The 19,206-nt window shown below is 37.7% G+C and overlaps 1 protein-coding gene and 1 pseudogene across 3 annotated transcripts in view; one reads left to right on the top strand and one right to left on the bottom strand.

The window, feature by feature from the left end:
- Positions 1-19,206, bottom strand: part of Cntn1 (contactin 1) — a 301,145-nt gene that overhangs the window by 171,062 nt on the left and 110,877 nt on the right. The window lies entirely within an intron of this gene.
- LOC129690978 (60S ribosomal protein L28-like) lies at positions 5,316-9,698 on the top strand (annotated as a pseudogene).

A 19,206-nucleotide genomic window follows, 5' to 3' on the forward strand; every position in this document is an offset into this window, starting at 1 on the left:
TGTGTGTGTGTGTGTGTGTGTGTGTGTGTGTGTGTGTGTGTGTGTGTTTGATGTGGGTGTTAAATGTTTTCTCAACATTTTTGATTAAGCTCCAGATTACGTGGACACATTTTAGAGCAATAAACTCTTTATAGGATGAATACAAGAAAAACCTTTGGAGAAACTAAAAGCATAAAATCAACTGTATTTTCAAAAGCCATATGATGAATGTTCTATAAGGAAATGGGAAAATGTGTGATATTTGATAAATGACTTATATGTGTAATTAAAGTCTTTCTGGTGTTTCAAAATCTTACCCTGAAAAACCATGGCATTGATTTAGCTTCTGCACATGAGCTCAATCCAAAGTACAGCTGAGTCATTAATCTCTGAATAAGTCAAGGCCTGGGTGTCTGACCTCCCCGCCCTCCGCATTCCCAAGCCACATCACTTCCATTTTTCTTATGTATTAATTTTAGATGGAAAACAAAAATTAATCAAAAGCATCTCAAAGGATTAAATAGTTTGAGCCAATCTCATTAAAAAACAGAAGGCCTGGAAAGCATGTGAATTTAGAAAGGCTAAGATAGTATTTTCTTTGAAAGAAACTATGTAATTATACTTAAGTCTCTCATTGAATTATGAAAATGTAAAAATAAGAATGAACAGATAAATAAACAGACCTCTGACCTGAAAGCTATGTTGATGAGATTTGGAATCAAGTAAGAGACAGACTTCTTGGTTAGGGCGGGTTTATGAAAGTACAACTTGGAAAGATTCACTGAGGGAACAGACTTTCCTATTGAGTGGGTACTGCTTTCTAGAAGTGGCCCAGATATAAAGATGCCTGAGATAAAAGTAAAGCTGCTTCTGCCTGCCATCTTTCACTCCTTGATGGTGAGACATCTACCCTCATGCTGCCACTGTTCATCACTTCCTTTAAAGATACTAGAACTTCACTTTTTTCGTCTTCCAATGAATGCTCCAGGTCTTTGGCATCAGATTGGGACAGTTGAGGAGATATTCAGCCTCAAAGGCTGAGAAGTTAGTGGACTCTCCATCTAGCTTGTGTGATGTAACCATTGCTCAACTAACCAAATTATACCATGTAGGCCAATCTAATTAAAGCTCTTTGTAACATATAATCAGTCATCTTCAGCTAGAGAATTCTAACTAGTGCAGTATGAGGTACTGGACATGTTTGTAGAGAAACAGAGTTATAAAGATGAATTTCTCTGGTGCGTTGGTCATAACTGGAGCTGGCTATGTACAGCTATTTAAGACTTTGTTGAGAACGCCGATAAAGTAAGCCTATTTGAAGAACTATGTAAGATGAATACATTTAATAATTCTGATTCACTCTTTTGTAAGAAACAAGAATTTTAATGTCTTTCTATATAAGCTCTTTGAACAGTTGTGCAAAAGAAAGAAATATAATGATGTTGTCTGGTGTCTCCTAGTATCTCTAGATAAAGTAACAAAGGAAAAAATATGAGCTCAGAGATAAAATATCTTGTGCATAAATAAGTAAAGATTTCTAAGTGCACTCAGGAAGAGAATCTTCTCTCCAACACTCAGAAAGTTCAAGTTGCCAAAACCTAAACCCTCATCAAATAATGGACTGACTTATAACATAAGTGTCAAAGGGGCTTGGCAATTAAAATAATCTCTGATTGGAAAAGAATGTGAGCCTGTACTTGGAATGGAGATGTGTGGAGAATCCTGATGAACCTGGAGGCTTCAAACTTTAATATTCTAGTGAGTTATTCTTTCAGACAGAGGAGTCTTTCCGTTGTTGTCCCCTCTGCTTGGGCCTGGAGGACTGAACTCTGCAATGACTGCACAACCAGCAATGACATTCAGAGATATCAAGCAATACAATGTTTCTCAGGGCTCACCCACCTTTTCCTTGAGATAACTTCAACCAGACTCATGCATAAGCAGAATCTAGAATGGAGAGTAAAATGTATGCCTTATGAGGAAGTGCATTATATCCTGAATGAACTGAGTGGTTTTCTAATTCATTCAAACAAAAGTCTGGGGAATGTGTGTGGAGATGAACTTTAAGGATGTGAAATGATGGTAACAGAAGCATAAATTAGAATGAGCTGGGTTTATCAATATGGAGCCATTCGGCAGAGATTCTTGGTTTAACATTGCAGCTCACAGCTAAAAGAGGTGCCAACAATTTGTCTCATTGGCTGGCTGAGGATAGGTGAGAAGTTGGCCGACTATAAAAAAGCCTGATATCATGTGTTTTAGTGTTGGCGGAATATAGTGGCGTAAAGAAATCTGAATGATGGGGTGGATTTATCTTGTAAAACCTGCTCCTGAAGAAGAGAAGAGGGTGGTCCAGGACATCTTCACCTCAGCAATGCTACAGGAAACAAATTCTGAAAAAAGAAACAGCATAGCTGATGGGCTGCCATTGCTTGTCTCTGTGTGCCACAACTCACAATGGAAATTATGACTTCTCAATGGAGAACTGAAATGCATTGGCTCTAGTTTAATCCCAGAGTATCCTGGGCCATGCGGAAGCAATGACAAGCTGAGTGCCATTATTGTAACCTAAAAGGCAGAAAAAAACAATGCTCAGAATGCTTTGACTTGTGAAGATCATTGTTATTGTCTGTGAATCAAATTATCTCAACAAGTGACAACTTTATCAAAATTACTTTATGAGTATTTATCATTATAGAAATAAAATTTTCCTCAATTTTGTTGAATTATTTTTGAAACCGTAATCCTGAAATACACTTTCTGGTGGCTTTAAAATATGAGCCAGTGTCCTTCTTTGTCACTTATGTGCTCTGCAGTCCTACTGATTGAAAAGTTAAGTCTATATAAATTGCATAACTTTGGAAATTAATTCACAGCTGATTATTGAACTTGTTGGCATATAGCTAACAAGTATTTCTGTGGGATTCTTTTTGTTTTGTTCTTTCAATAAATTTTAATTAAAATATCAAAAAAATTTAATGTAGAACACTAAAATTTTTAAGATGAATGCATAGCGGAGCCAAAGAATAATTACTTCATAAGTTTTCATATGAAAAATATTCTAACAATAAAACAAGAGTAGTTTATATCATGTTTTAAGACATAGGTATTTTTTTGCAAAATCTACTTTTTATTGTTTTTTATAATTATTTTTATTTTTATTAATTATAGTTTATTCTCTTTGTATCCCCCCTGTACATCCCTCCCTCCTCCCCTCCCAATCCCACCCTCTCTCTTCTCCATCCCTTTCTCTCTCCCAGTCCACTGATAAGAGAGGTCCTCTTCCCCTTCCCTCTGATCCTAGTCTATCAGGTCTGTTCAGGAGTGGCTGCATTGTCTTCTTCTGTGGCCTGGTAAGGCTGCTCCTACTTCAGGGGGAGGTGATCAAAGAGCAGGCCAATCAGTTCAGGTCAGAGACAGTCCCTGTCCCCATTACTCTGGAGGCCACTTGGACACTGAACTGCCATAGGCTACCTCCATGCAGGGGTTCTAGGCCATCTCCATGAGTGGTCCTGAGCTAGAGTATCAGTTTCAGAACAGACCCCTGTGACCAAACTTTTTGGATTTGTTGCTATCCTTGTGGAGCTCTTGTCCTCTCCAGGTCTTACTATCTCCCACTTCTTTCATAAGATTCCCTGCACTCTGCCTAAAGTTTGGCTATGAGTCTCAGCATCTGCCTTGATACCCTGCAGGGTAGAGTCTTTCAGAGGCCCTCTGTGGTAGGCTCCTGTTCTGTTCCCTGTTTTCTCCCTCCTCTGATGTCCATCCTCTTTGCCTTTCTGAATGGGGATTGAGCATCTTAGCCAGAGTCCTCCTTCCTGTTTAGCTTCCTTAGGGGTACAGATTTTAGTAGGTTTATCCTATATTATAGGTCTAATATCTACTTATGAGTATATAACCTGTGTGTCTTTCTGCTTCTGGGATACCTCACTCAGGATTATTTTTTTCCAGTTCCCACCATCCCACCATTTACCTGCAAATTTCATGATTTCCTTTTTTTTTTTTTTTTTTTTTATAGCTGAGTAATACTCCATTGTATAGATGTGCCACAATTTCTACATCGATTCCTCAATTGAGGGGCATCTGGGCTGTTTCCAGCTTCTGGCTATTACAAATAAAGCTGCTACAAACATGGTTGAGCAGATGTCCTTGTTGTATACTTGAGTGTCTTTTGGATATATGCCTAGCTATACCACTCCTAGGCATATATCCAAAAGATAGAGGTATTTTAATTATATGCATAATTGAGATGATCTAAATCAAAGAGTCTGATGTAAGATTATACTTATTTCTTGGAACATGAATGTTATTTATACATTATTTCATACATCCATATTTTAGTATTTTTCAACTATAATTCATCGGAGTTTCCAAATTACCAGAAAAATATTAACAATAATCTTTTAAATTCACTTGCGAAAACTTAAGTTTTATATTTTACAGCACTTTGTAGAATTAACTTGTAACTAGGTATTAAGTGTGATATTTTAACTTCACTTTCTATAGGAATGTAGCTGTGATTGTGCTTTTTTGTTGGGTTAACAGCATGGGGCGGATTAAAGCCTATGTTGGCATCCTGTGGCTTTGTGGATTGGCAACATCTCTCCCTGTCAATATTAGAGTCACCTCTGTGCTAGAAAGGATCAAAACAGTGCCCGCTCGTTTGGTTGCTGATAAGATGCAGGGAGACAATGGTTATGGGACGTTCAGTGCGACACACTCGTTGATAACTGCATGCCAATGACAGCCTTAGATCAAAAACATTGGAAAAAATCTTATGATTAGAATTATATGGTTTCAGACTGAAAATTGAGTTAGCACACATATTGTCTTATGTTTTAATGTGAGGGTTGACAAAGATACCTGCACTATATATAAAATAATAATAATAATAATAATAATAATAATAATAATAATAATAATAATGGCTCTGTCTTTACAGTGGAATGTCCTTGTGGCAAACACACGCAGTTCCAATAAACTGGCCTGCAGCAGCAACACATAGTTCCAGTGAACTGGACTGATCTTTTAGGAAAAAAAAAAAATCTGTCGTTACAACCACACAGAGTTCCTTCTTTCTACAACTTACTGATTTTATGCTTATTTTTGCTTTACTTCTTTAACAATTCCAGAGGGCACGAACATTTTCTTTGAGGAAAAAAAAAATTGTATTCAAAGTATATTATTTACATTTGGAAGTCAAAAAAAATTACAATTCCAATACTTTCACCTAGAGACAAAGTAATTGATGGTTGTTAGAGTTAATTCATATTTAGTTTGCAGCCATGACAGCAGCATAAAAGGGGAAACTAGCACAGAGTTTCCGGTATCGCGCAATGGCGGCGGCCCTTCTACAGAGCCTACACTTCTATTGTTCTGTAGAGCAGACTTTGGTTCATGCTGAGGAATCGATTATAATAATAAACTTTTTGCAAAGAGAATGCACTGATGGATTCAGTAGCCCATCACGCTAATTTTTACAACAGTCCTTACTTTCAGTCTTACGATCAATTAATAACTGTTATTTGTTTTCTAAACTCTGAATCGGTCATCAATGTAGCACTTTATTCAAAATTACCATAAGCTGTTATTTGTCAAAAACTTTACCTGTATGTATTTTGATTTTATCGTTTTTTTTTTTCAAGGAAGACTGAAATTAATAATGGGATTAGAGAAGGAAAATCTCTAAACAGTAAGTAACCCTTAACTCCACAGCAACATTAACGTAGATGGTGTATTATTCATTTGACAACTTTTTCACACCATCTGTTTCTTCCAGTGAGTGCTTTTTAAAAACTGTAGTCGGCCTCTCACCATGTGGTATTTACAGTCTGAAGATGTGGTGGTCAAAATCCGGCGATGAGGAGTGATCAGCTCCTCCATTGAAAACAGAGCTGCAGACCTCTATGTCATTCATGCATGTTAGAGAAGCACCAAGAAAGATTCAAAGGGGCAAAGCCAAGGAGCAGAAATGTGCATGTAAAAGCAGCTCAGGAACAAAACAGGCTCCAGGAGGTGAAAGCATTGTGTAAAAAATGTATCCACAGAATTGAAGGGGAGAGAGAGATGCTTAGGCAGAGCTAGTTTTGTTTTGAGTATCCCAAAATCACCCTCTGCGGGTTCTATAGTTACTGTGCCTTGAACATTCCAGGCTCTTATTTCAATTCTTAGCTATATAGCTAGGTACTGATTAAACCCAACTCTGTGTTTTCATTTCTCCTAGTAATTCTCTGATGCCCAGTGGTTCCCTGCTTGCAGAATATAGCTCATAAAGGTGCCAAGAACAAACTATAATTGTTACGTAAATCTGTATGCATAATAACAAAGTAGTAATAGCCAAAATATTGTTATAAGATAAACCAAAGAACATGCTGCTTTTAATTTCATAAAATCCACCCTTACCCTGATCCTTAGAAACTTTACATCTTGGGTTGAAACAGGGTCTCTTATTTCTTTCCTGCCTACCTCCTCCCACCAGTAAGCTTCAGTTAATAATCTACCCCAAGAAATACCTCATACATCATAACTAGATGCTAGATCGCAGTACAAAGGCACAAACATGAACAGCAAGAGAATGTATACGCCTTCTGTAGAAGCCAAAAACCTATTGCAATAGGCCTGAGAAATACAATTTACCTAAAGCACAAAGCAAGGAATTCAAAATAAGAATTATGAATATGTTGAAGGACCTTAAAGAGGATATGAAGAAATTTCTTAATAAAGGCCATGAAATAATACACAAATAGTGGATGAAATAATAGAAACAATTCAAGACGTTAATATAGAAACAGAATTACTAAAGCAAACACGAACTGAAATAAAATTTGAAAATGAAAAACTTAGGGTGTCAAACAAAAACCTCAGAAATAAACGTCATTAACATCTACAGGGTACAATACACAGAAAAGAGAAGTTCAGGTCTTGAAGACATGATATAAGAAAGTAATAGCTGTATAAAGGAAAATCTTAAATCTAAAGAAAACTCAGGTACAAAACATCCAGGAAATCCAGGACAGAACAAAAATAAATTAATATACAAATAATGGGTCTAGAGCAGCGGTTCTCAACCTTCGTATCGCTGCAACCCTTTAACACAATTCTTTATGGTGTGGTAACCCCCAACCATAAGATTATTTTTGTTGCCACTTCATAACTGTAACGTTGCTACTGTTATAAATTGTAATATAAATATCTGTGCTTTCTGATGGTCTTGGGGACCCCTATGAAAGGTTGTTTCATTTCCAAAGGGGTTACAATCCTCTGGTCTGGAGGAAGGAGAAGAAACTCAGGTCAAAGGCACAGAAAAATATTTTTAATAAATTTCATAGAAGAAAACTTTCCCAATCCAAAGAAGGATTCTTTCTCAGGAGCTATTTGATGCCCCATCCCCCTGTCCTTACCTCTGGGCTACACTTCACTGGCAGTCTAGGGACACAGGGAGCAGACAGCGACCCTTTCTTTGTTCTTATCTTTGTGTGTGATTACTTGAAGTTTTCCTTGAAAGATTTTCCAGAACTCCTGACTTTGTATCCTTTCTCAAGTTTCCCCTTCCTGACCTAGGCTGTCCACTCCTCTTTTACAACTCAGTACATATCCTTCTATTTTGAGGATAGGATACTATGACCTTTCTTTTCCTTTCCTTTCCTTTTTTGTCTGATGTGATATAATTATTACACAGCCACCTTGGAGTAAAGCTTGCCTTGGTCTGGTAGCTATGACAACTAAATCAGCAAAACAGTACAGTGATAGTTAGGTCTACAAAATGGTAATAGGTTATGTTGACACTTCCTACAAGGAGGAGAAGGTCATCAGATCCTTATCTGGGATTCTAGCTTTACTCCTTCTAATGTTCAACCCTGATCCTAGGTGCAACTGATCTTGGGAGATAATGGAGTATATAAAAATATAAATTGAAATTTAAAATTGTGGGGGGGGGGGGATGTGCGCGCAATGATTCTGCTTCCATGAAGTTGTCAACCACGATAAGGTGAGATTTTGTGGTGGTTCGACTATTGGGAGGTAACTAACTCTCCGTAAGCACATTCCTAAACCTGTGGATTATTTGATCTGTCATTAGTGCTCATTATCTTGTGAACAGGTGAGTACTCCAGCACCTTTAGAAAACTTTGAAGCAACAGTGCTTTTAATAGATTTCAGTTGATCTCCCCACCGCCTGTATTCCTCAAAACTAGCTCCCGAAATCAGCACACTAAACCATCAACTTCCCCAGGGCTAACCCCAGTGAATGGATGACCGCAGAATGAACTGTGCTCTTTGGCAGAGAAGCCCTTATAAACATTTCCATTTACTTAGCAGATGGCTCAACACTTCCCTATTCAGCTCTATTCCATAACCTAGAAGAATAATTAAAACCTGTTTACTCTTCTGAAATCCTGGAACTTTCACCTATGTTCACAATCTAAATGGAATTACTCTACCTTCTTTCTTAGAGGTATTCTCTTTCTTTCAAATTTCTTTCCACTTTTCTCCCTAATAATTGCCACTTCCTTAATGTTACTTGTTTGCAAATGCTTTATGTCTAATCCAAAAGAGGCAGGAGTCCTCTCTGAGGTGTGCTGAAATTACTTCTGTGATAGATGCAAGACCCATTTTAAGCCACCCTTTCCTTGTAACTTTCCTCTCATTTGACAAAGGAAACCATAATTCTTTTTCATATATAGTTTCAAGAAGAGTGACTCAGCATGGAAATCCCATGGAAACACTAAACAATAAGGTAGTAGAAATCACATTAAGAGATGCTGCTATTATTGTTGAGAAAATGAATGAACATCTATGAAGTTATTTAGCCTACATTGGGGAGTTTTCATTCCCATAATTAATAAGGCTAAGGTTTTCAAGGCTAAGGTGATTTTTCCATGTACTCAGAAGTTCAAATATATGTTATATTTGACTCTTTACCACCTTTAATAGTTAATAAATAAAAATGAAGACTCAAAAAACAACAAACCTATCTAATTTTGGAAAGAACTAACATTCTTTAAAAGTCAGAGGAATTAATTACAATTTCAAAAGTCCCTCTGCCACACAATAAGTAATACATTGCCTATAACGTTATACTTCTTTTGTTACTAACAGTTTTCCAGAACTTGGAGTTTGGAATCATATATTTTTAGTCACTTGTATATTAGTAAAAATTTTATTGGAAAACTGCATCGTAAGATATATGACTATTAAGAATGTGCTAACCAAAGAACATGATGGGACAATAAAGACAATATATTTGGTAAAAAAAGACATGAGAGAATTCCATGAAATAAATTAGAAATTAAAATTAAAAGAAGCCCTTTCTGTCTCCAGCCTCCATAAGGAGAGCCGCTGACGTGTCCGCGCATCTGCAATGGATGGTCATTCAGAACTGCTCCAGTTTCCTGGATCGAGAGGAATAAACAGATCACAGCCCCAAGTCCTAAAATCTGAAGGCCTGAAACTCCTCTGTTAAAACGGGCTGATTCACTGCAAAACTGTGTGAGCAGAGCCACACATGAAACGAAGATCCGGTGGGCGAAAAGCAGCCACACCTTTCTTACATGCGGACCACCATGAACAAGAGTGCTTGGACCACTCTCTGCAGCATCAACAAGAACAAGGACCGCCCTGATCTGCGCATGGCGGCCACCTGAAGGGCCAGTGCCGCCCTGCGAAGCCAGAAGCCTGTAGTGGTGGAGAGGAAAAGGAACTGCCCCACCAAGAGCTCCTGAGCCCCACACCTCAGAAACAATGAAGAGTACTACCACTAAAAATAAAGAAAAAAAAAAAAAAAGAAAGAAAGGAAAAAATTATATAAAATTTGTGAAGTTCTGCAAGAACTATTTCCAGTACTTTAAATGAATAAAAAGAAGCATCAAATCATTACTGTAACTGCTATATTTAAATGCGACAACAGATTTATTTTTAAAGGTCAAAATGTACAATATGCTGAAAAATACATCTTTGCCACCATTTTTAAATATATGATGAATATTTATGTCAGTTCTTAAGTATGTAAAAGTAAAATTTGAAAAAAAAAAAAAAACCTCCTGGAAAGAGTGCGGGCACCCGCTCTCCTTACTTCCTGGCCCCCTTGATGTGAGTTCCTCTAACAGCTGTGCCACGCCCGTGCCGCTGAGATGTACTGAAACTTAAGAAACCTGGGGCAAACCCAGCAGTTCCTTCCACGGAGGTGTGCTGCCGCGCATTTGTCACAGTGATGAAAAGTGCAAGTCATACGGTGATGTGTGGGGGAAAGGCTTGTATCCTAGAAGTCTAAGCCACCGTGTTTCCCCAAGGTTGTGAGAACACATTCCTGCTACTTGAACTAAAAGTGGGCCAAAGAAGTGGGAGAAAAATTGCAAAGGAAGTGAAGACTTGCTGTTGTCGTTCATGGTCGTTACCTACCTGTTTGCCTGTTTCCCAGTAGACCCTCGTGCTATAGAAAAGAGGGTCTGCAAGCATTTCATTAGCCACGAGACTCCGGCTCTAGCACACCATCTCACACATAATGGGAGTTCAGTAAATATGCGTTGAGTAAATAAAATGAGACAAGAGTAAAACTTTGAAAGTATGAGATGCCTGCTTTACTCATTGCTGAACTGGCTTCCATACCACAGACTTACAGCTTGTCTTGCATTCTTGAATGAGTCTTTCAGTAACGTTTGATATCTTGGCTAAGTCCGTTAAGCAAGGAACTACCTTCAGTTTCTTGTTCAAAAATTTGGCTTATCCACAAATAAAGCCATTCTTCAAGTCTAAATTTTAATCCTAAAGTCTTGACAACGACAGTTTTTTTTTTTTTTTTTTAAATACAATCCTTTAGAAGGCAATTTACTATTTTCCTCTCACTTCTAGGGTCATTTTTTTCTGAGGTTTAAATTTGAACCCCTTGATGGTACTGGCCAGTTTATGACTGTCTTAGCAGCAAATTCTAAATTCAAGCTTTATATATTTTCCACACTATGATAGTAGTAATGATTATAAGAGATTGTAGAATATAACTAGGTTGAAGAGAAGTGATGTTTATGTTAACACAGTACAGAGTGCTTTACCCCAATGACTTTACCCCAGTCATTATGGGAAAAAAGATCCATATTAGGTAAGTCTGAAAATCAAACAGGCCTTAGTTGGAGTTTTTAGAAAAGAAAACGACAAGAAATAATACCTTCCTGCAAAAAACTTAGTGACTTAAAATAGATTTATAAGGGTATGAAAATTAATAACAGATTATCAGTGCCCTGGAAATTACAAAAATAGAAGCAATGAGAGGGTTCTATATTAGGTCTCTACAAAAGCAGGGAGATTTTTTTTTTTTAATCAAAGACAGGAATAAAGAAGTTCAAGCATTTAATAAGTTTCTGGGTGCCAAGAGGAATTATACAAACTTTGTGTTGCCTCAGTATTGTGGCATTCTTTGCCCATTTATGTAATTTCAGATCTTGTTTAAAAACTGGGGGGTCATTTTAGTAGTGTTTTAATATTAAAATAATTAAATGATCCACTTGGACTTCAGTTTTGTGCAGGATGATAAGTATGGATCTATTTTCATTTTTCTACATGTAGACATCAAGTTAGACCAGCACCATTTGTTGAAGATGCTATCTTTTCTCCATTGTATGGTTTTGGCATCTTGTCAAAGATCAGGTGTCCATAAGTGTGTGGGTTTATTTCTGGGTCCTCTGTTCGGTTCCATTGATCCACCATTCTGTTTCTATGTCAGTACCATGCAGTTTTTATAACTGTTGCTCTATAGTACAGCTTGAGATAAGGGATGGAGATACCTCCAGAAGATCTTTTATTATAGAGGATTGTTTTAGCAATTCTGGGTTTCTTGTTATTTCATATGAAGTTGAGAATTTTTCTTTCAAGGTCTGTAAAGAATTGTGTTGGTAATTGCATTGAATCTGTAGATTGCTTTTGGTAAGATGACCATTTTTACTATGTTAATCCTGCCAAGCCATGAGCATGGGAGATCTTCCCATCTTCTCATATCTTCTTCTAATTCTTTCTTCAGAGACTTGAAATTTTTTCATTCAAGTCTTTGACTTGCTTGGTTAGGGTTACACCAAGGTACTTTATGTCATTTGCGGCTATTGTGAAGGGTACTGTTTCCCTAATTTCTTTCTCAGATCTTTTGTCTTTTCTATACAGGAAGGCTACTGATTTTTTTTGAGTTAATTTTGTATCCGGCCACTTTGCTGAAGGTGTTTATCAGCTGTAGGAGTTCCCTGGTAGAATTTTTGGGGTCACTCATGTATACTATCATATCATCTGCAAATAGTGATAATTTGACTTTTTCCTTTAAAATTTGTATCCCTTTGATCTCCTTCAACTGTCTTATTGCTCTACCCTGAGTGAGCTGTCCCAGAAGCAGAAAGACACACACAGTATATACTCACTCATATAGACATAGAACATAGGATAAACCTACTAAAACCTGTACATCTAAAGAAACTAATCAAGAGAGAGGACCCTGACTAAAATGCTCAATTCCCATCTGGAAAGGCAAAGAGGATGGACATCAGAAGAAGAAGAAAACAGGAAACAACCTAGGAAACTGCCACAGAGGGCATCTGAAAGGCTCTACCCTGCAGACTGTCAAAGCAGACGCTGAGTCTTATAGCCAACTGTTGGACAATGTGCAGGGAATCTTATGCAAGAAGTGGGAAATAGTAAGATCTGGAGAGGACAGGAACCCCACAAGGAGAGCAACAGAACCAGAAAATTTGAACACAGGGGTCTTCCCAGAGACTCATACTCCAACCAAGTACTGTGCATGGAGATAATCTAGAACCCCTGCACAGATGTAGCCCATGGCAGTTTAGTGTCCAAGTGGGTTCCATAGTAATGGGAAGAGGGACTGTCTCTGACATAATCTGATTGGCCTGCTCATTGATCACCTCCCCCTGAGGGGGGAGCAGCCTTACCAGGCCACAGAAGATGACAATGCAGCCATTCCTGATGTGATCTGATAGACTAAGATCAGAAGGAAAGAGAGGAGGACCTCCCCTATCAGTGGACTTGGGAAGGGGCATGTGTGAAGAAGGGGGAGGGAGGGTGGGACTGAGAGGGGAGGAGGGTGGAGTTTGTGAGGGGATACAAAGTGAATAAACTGTAATTAATAAAAAATAAATTAAAAAAATAATAATAATAATAATAAAATGAGAGAAAGGTATACATGTGTGTTTAGGATTGATGCTTAGCAATGAAAAAGCAGTTATAATGATTATCTACTTCTCAGCAGGTATTCCTGTAGCTCTTCATCCCAGTTGGCTGTATTTAGACATTTATTAAAACACACACATTTAAATAGTGATTAAAGAAAAAGAGGTCACAAAATTCAAGGAGGTGTAGAAGGGACTAGAGAGAGGAATGGGAAAGTGTTGTTATATTTTAATTATTCTTTTATAGGAAATGTGCCCTTTGGAGTACTAGAATACTAAGAAGACTTTACATGTAATTATTAATACTCTCATAAACACTTTTAGATGATGAAAGTATCAACTTGATCTTTTAATAAGGGCTTGGAAGCTACAGTCCCTGCTTATACTTTAAAGGGCCCCAGGCTGAGCAGACCAAGAAGAAATAACCATCTTGGGTCAGCCTTCTGGTACCTACGAAGCAGACTTCTCTGACTCACTTTCCTCAGGTGTCAAGAGGTGAGAAAAGTACATTTCATTGCAGCCGGCTGAGCAGCGCGATGAATCATAAGGGGAAAGATAAAGTGTATATGACAACATTGGAGATCTAATTTTATTAATCCTGAATGAGCCCCATGAGAGGCTCAGAATGATAAAGACACAGTCGCCCCAGGACACTTCCACTGTGGCTGAGTCTCTGCTTAATTTCACCCATCCTCTTTTGTGAAATGTGGTTGGCTTAAAGCATTTGTATGTATGCACACGTGTGCAAACATCCATACAAAGATTTTAACATAGGATTTCATCCCCATTTCTCTGGAAAACACAGGTGTATGAGAAAAGAATCACCCCAATCCTTACAAAATAAGGAGCAGAGAAGTTCCTTGATATCGCCCTCTGAGCTCTCCACTGGTGGATCCTCGTTTACATCACTATGAGACACCACAAAGGGATTTGACACATTGACAAATAAATCAGGCAAATCACCGCTTGTTAAGTACAAACCCAACAGAATCCCAGAAGCAATGCTCCCATTTTATGACCCAAAGTTACCGTTACACCGCCCTTGTTCACAGCAATGAAATGTGGAAAGGCTACTAGTACTGAGTTCATTTTATCCCAAAAAAACAATATCTCAAACTTCAAAATGCCAAATGGTACTCATGTCTAAAGCATGACATTGTGAACTCCAGAGTGAAAATGAACAAAATGAGGTATTGTCCATGCCTTAGTCAATGCTCAGACAAGATTCTCCCAATGACAGCCATAAGTGGTTGAGATCTAAGCAGTCTTCAGCAGTCAATCACAGACGAATGCTTCCTTTCATTGATGTCTCTTAAAACTTTCTTGAAATAGATAATTTAAAAAAGCAAAGGCAATTCGTTCAATAATGCTTTTCCCCCTTCAACATAGAAATCAATTACACACACACACACACAAAAAAAAAATCTCAAAACTGAATTAAAGGTAGGACATGGTGGTACGTGCTTTTAATCCCACCACATCAGCTATAGAGGCAGGAGGATCTCTATGAGTTCAAAGTCAGTCTGGTCTATCTAGTGAGTTCCAGGCCAGCCAGGGCTACATACTGAGACCCTGAAAGTTTTAAGTTATTGTACTTTTAAATATTTATAATTCTATGCTTCTATATATTTCAGTATACATGCTTAGATATTTGGTTGTTAAGACAACAACAACAACAAATCAATCATCAGAAGTACAGCATCATCTCATTTCTGGTAAAGACTAGAATGGTGGATTCTTACTTGTTTGACTTTGGATTAACTCGAAATAGCTTTCCATGACTGCAAGAGTCAGCTATTTCAGTCCAATTAAAAGTAAATAAGGGTTTTCCCTAACGTTATTTATATTATTTATGTGACAGCTAGGCAATACAGAAGTAGATAACATAGCAAATTAAAAAAAAAGGAGGGCTGTCTTCCACTTAAAACTTTAGAATAATTATTATGCGAAAGAACTTTATTTTATCCCAATAAAATGGTTAAAATATGGCTTAATTAAAAATAACACTATTTGGCATTGATGCTTTCCTGTAAAGGTCTCATCCAAATATATCTAGGCAAATATCAGCCATGCTTTTTCTTTAGCTGAGTATTCTGGCACAGATAATCACTTTTCTCAAAATGTTGGTTATTAGCACTACTTTTCTCAGGGATTCTCCATATATTGAAATTTTCAATTAATGCTGAAGCTATTTACTTTTTTGATAGTCTTTCTATGTGACCCTAGCAGGTCTAAAGTTTCTAAAACCAGGCTCATCTCAAACTCAGGGTCCTCCTACTCCAGCCTTTTGGATGCCAGTCCCAGATTTTATAACCAAGCCATTCAAATCAGGACCAAGTCAGGCACAATTTTGGTCTAAATCTTTGCTTGTCTTGTGGTCTGTTTACTTTTTCACTTTTTTTAAATATTAATTACAGTTTATTCACTTTGTATTCCAGCTTTAGCCCCCTCCCATATTCCCTTCCAATCCCACTCTTCCTCCCTCATTTCCTCCCTTCCCCCTCTCCAAATCCCCTGATAGGGGAGGTCCTCCTCTCTTCCATCTGACTCTAGTTTATCAGGTCTCATCGGGACTGTCTGCATTGTCTTCCTCTGTGGCCTGGCAAGGCTGCTCCCTCCGGGGGGGGGGGGGTCAAAGAGCCAGCCACTGAGTTCATGTCAGAGACAGTCCCTGTTCCCCTTACTAGGGAACCCATGTAGATACTGAGCTGCCATGGGCTACATTTGTGCAGGAGTTCTAGGTTATAGACATGAATGGTCCTTGGTTGGAGTATCAGTCTCAGAAGAGACCCTTGTGCTCAGGTTTTTTGGTTCTGTTGCTCTTCTTGTGGAGCTCCTCTGCTTACTTTTAATTAATTTCTATCTTACACTTTTTCCTTTAGGTATGGCGGGAGACAATGTGAATCGCACTCTGCCTCATAGCTGTTGTTATTATTTATACTTCCTTAATTGTAATCTATTTAAGTGTAACTATTAAGAGTCCAGTGCATGAGTGAAGAGGACCTGAGAATCAGCATGGTAATAGAAAATACTTAACAACATTTGGTAGTATACAGGCAGCGCACAAATGCTAGGGACTGAGAAAGAGGCAGAATGATGCTGTTCTAATGTAGCCCAAAAACATGGTGACTAATAATAGTATCTTACTACTTTTGTCCTTTTGTTATTCAAGCTTCTATAAAGGAACAGAACTGATAGTATGACTATATATATATATATTCATATGAATGTGTGTATATGTGTGTGTATGTTTGTGTGTACGTGTGCAGGCTCACATTAAAGGGTGATTTATATTACAGTGGCTTAGGCTGTGCTCTGATTAGTACAACAGAGCACTGTTGTACTAATGGCTGTCTCTCAAAGGAAGAATCAAGAATCTGGTAGTTCTTCTATCCACAAGGCTGGGTGTCTCAGCTTGTCTTCAGTCTATGTTCAAATCTCAACAAAAGAATGCACCATCAATAGAATAGATGAGCTTGCCAATGAAAATGACATCAAGCATGGAAAAAGTCAAGCCTTCCTTCTATATCCTTTTATGTGGGATAACACCAAAATAAGTGGCCCAAATTTAAGGCTTGTCTTCCTACCTCAAATGACCCAATCAAGAAAATCCCTTACATGCCCAATTTATTAGATGTTAGTTAACCCCAGATATAGTCAAGTTGACAACCAAGATTAGCTATTTACAATCTTTAATAATCAGCCATAATTTCTTTTTTGTTAACATACCTACCCTACTTTGGATGAATAAAATATATTTTAAAATTTTGAGGCCAATATTTTTGCATTAAAATCTTCAAATTGATGTATGAACAACCTCCATATTTATTCTAGTGACCAGAAGTAGACATTTACAACATCGCTTTTCGAGAAAAATAATGTTGCAAAAAATAATCACAGGTGGGAAAAGGTATAAAGATGTTGAGACACCGTGAGGTTGATCTCCACAGATGCTGAAGCCTCTCCTCAGGGAAACTGGCCTCAGTGGTACAGCAGTCACATTTTTAGGTGTACTTAGCTCTAAGTACATTCTAGCCCTTTCTCAGCTTGTACTCATACAGCTCTCAATCATGTGACACTATAGCCTTCCAATACATCATTCTGAAGCTACTTGAAAGCAGACATTTGTCACTGAAAAACTTCCGCATTTATGAAATTCATCACACATTTGATAATATAATGGGTAATATCTTCTAAAATGGCAGTGTGAGTTGAACAAACCCTGCCTGAAAATTCACTGTAACAAGAACAGTTGCTAGGATCTGTTTCTCGTATGTGTTTGTAGAGCACCTGCTATGTGTGTAAGGCGCTACGCTATGGGCATCCGATGAAGTGACGCCTTTCATGTCTGCTGTTGACGGTGAGCTGACCTAGGTAGCCCACTTCCTGGACAGCAACGTGTTTGACCTGGAGATTAGGAAGTTGGAAAGGAGCTTTCCAAAAGATTCCGGAGGGAAAGACGTTAAAAAAGGTATTCTTACCAGTGATACGTATCTTAGAGGAATCGATAATTGATTAATGTGAACAGGACAGAAAAACAATAATTAATCAAGCTCCTTAGAGGTATTTAGCTACACACACATATCAGATATTTTGCAAAATTGTTGCATTTCTTCAAATGGCATCATGTTCTTTATCAACAAGCAGAATTTTCTACACTTGAGCAAAGTAGCCTATCTTTACAGTTAGACTTTGTTTATGGAATACCTATTTTCTAATCATAATCTTGAGTTCCTCTTGGCTGAGAAATACCTTGTTAAAAATAAAATTTAACTTAGCACTAGCTTTTCTCCCTAAATTTTAGGTAAAATGAAAGAATGATAATCTTTTGACTAAAAATGGTAAAATGAAAGAATGATAATCTTTTGACTAAAAATGGTCCAGAATATTACTGGTAGGCACATACACACACATTTGAAGGTTTCTCAAAAATGTCAGGGAAATTTAGAAGAGTTACATGGATATGGAAGAGAAGCTTGAGTGTTTTAGTGCTGAACCCGGAACGTGGACTTGCTGTCTTTCAAGTTGTGTTCATTGAATATGTGTCTACAAAGTGTGAATTTTTAATTCATTGACTATAATGAACAAACCATTATATAAATATTTTAAACTAATTTAACCATCTTTTAATTGCCACGTTGAAAGAGCTTTTTGGATGATCAGTAATGCTAGATTCAGCCATTTTATTCTCCCCGCACTGGTGACTGCATGTCTTTCTGAGAGCTGCGGTTGCCTAGTAAACTTTCTTTGCTTTTCTTGTGCTTTTCATTACACTTGGTTTGTCCATGGTATCAGTGAAATGCTTCTGTCTACAATGCAACTGGTAAGTGCCTTTTGATGGAAGGATTTTAGTGATTCCTTTAATCTCAAAAGACACATGGTAACACAGGTTGATATGGTATAGAAGCAGAAAGTCAGGAGATCAAGGCCCGTCTGTACCATATCTTTGGGCCAACAAGATGGCTCAAAGACTAAAAGTGATTTTTGTGCAAGCCTAACTGGCCAAATCCAATCCCTGGATCTCACAGCAGAAGGAATGTTCTACTTCCAAGGATTAACTTACCTCCAATTGTACATACGTGCCTGCATCCACACACATCACACAGACACACAGGCACATAAATAAAAAAACTCATAAGAGTAGGTTCCCGATTGCATTTCATAATTATCCCTGAGACACTGATAATGATGATTATTGCTCTAGACTCTGAAAGAACTCAGAGTTTACCCATACCTATTTTCTCCAAAGGTCTGCCATAGTGCCTGGCCTTTATGGAATTTTCCTTAAAAAGTTCCTTAGCTTAAGAAATTTGCTCCCAATTTTATATATGAAAAAGTGTCCACACTAAATTCATGTATGTGGACAAAGGGAGGACCTCTCCAACCCCTGATGTTATTTAAAAGTCAGTTATAATGGTTATATTACACCAAGCCTCTCCTACAGATACTACAGAACATGGCATTTTTTATATTAATCAATAGTGACATTTATCAATAAAAGAAAATTTGCATATGTTACTCAACGACGTAAGTGTTTGAAAGTAAGACTATTTCCTAAGATGTGGCTAGGTGG

The sequence above is a fragment of the Psammomys obesus genome, unplaced genomic scaffold, assembly GCF_907164565.1.
Source record: "Psammomys obesus unplaced genomic scaffold, mPsaObe1.curated_primary_1811, whole genome shotgun sequence".
In the NCBI taxonomy this organism is placed as follows: Eukaryota; Metazoa; Chordata; class Mammalia; order Rodentia; family Muridae; genus Psammomys; species Psammomys obesus.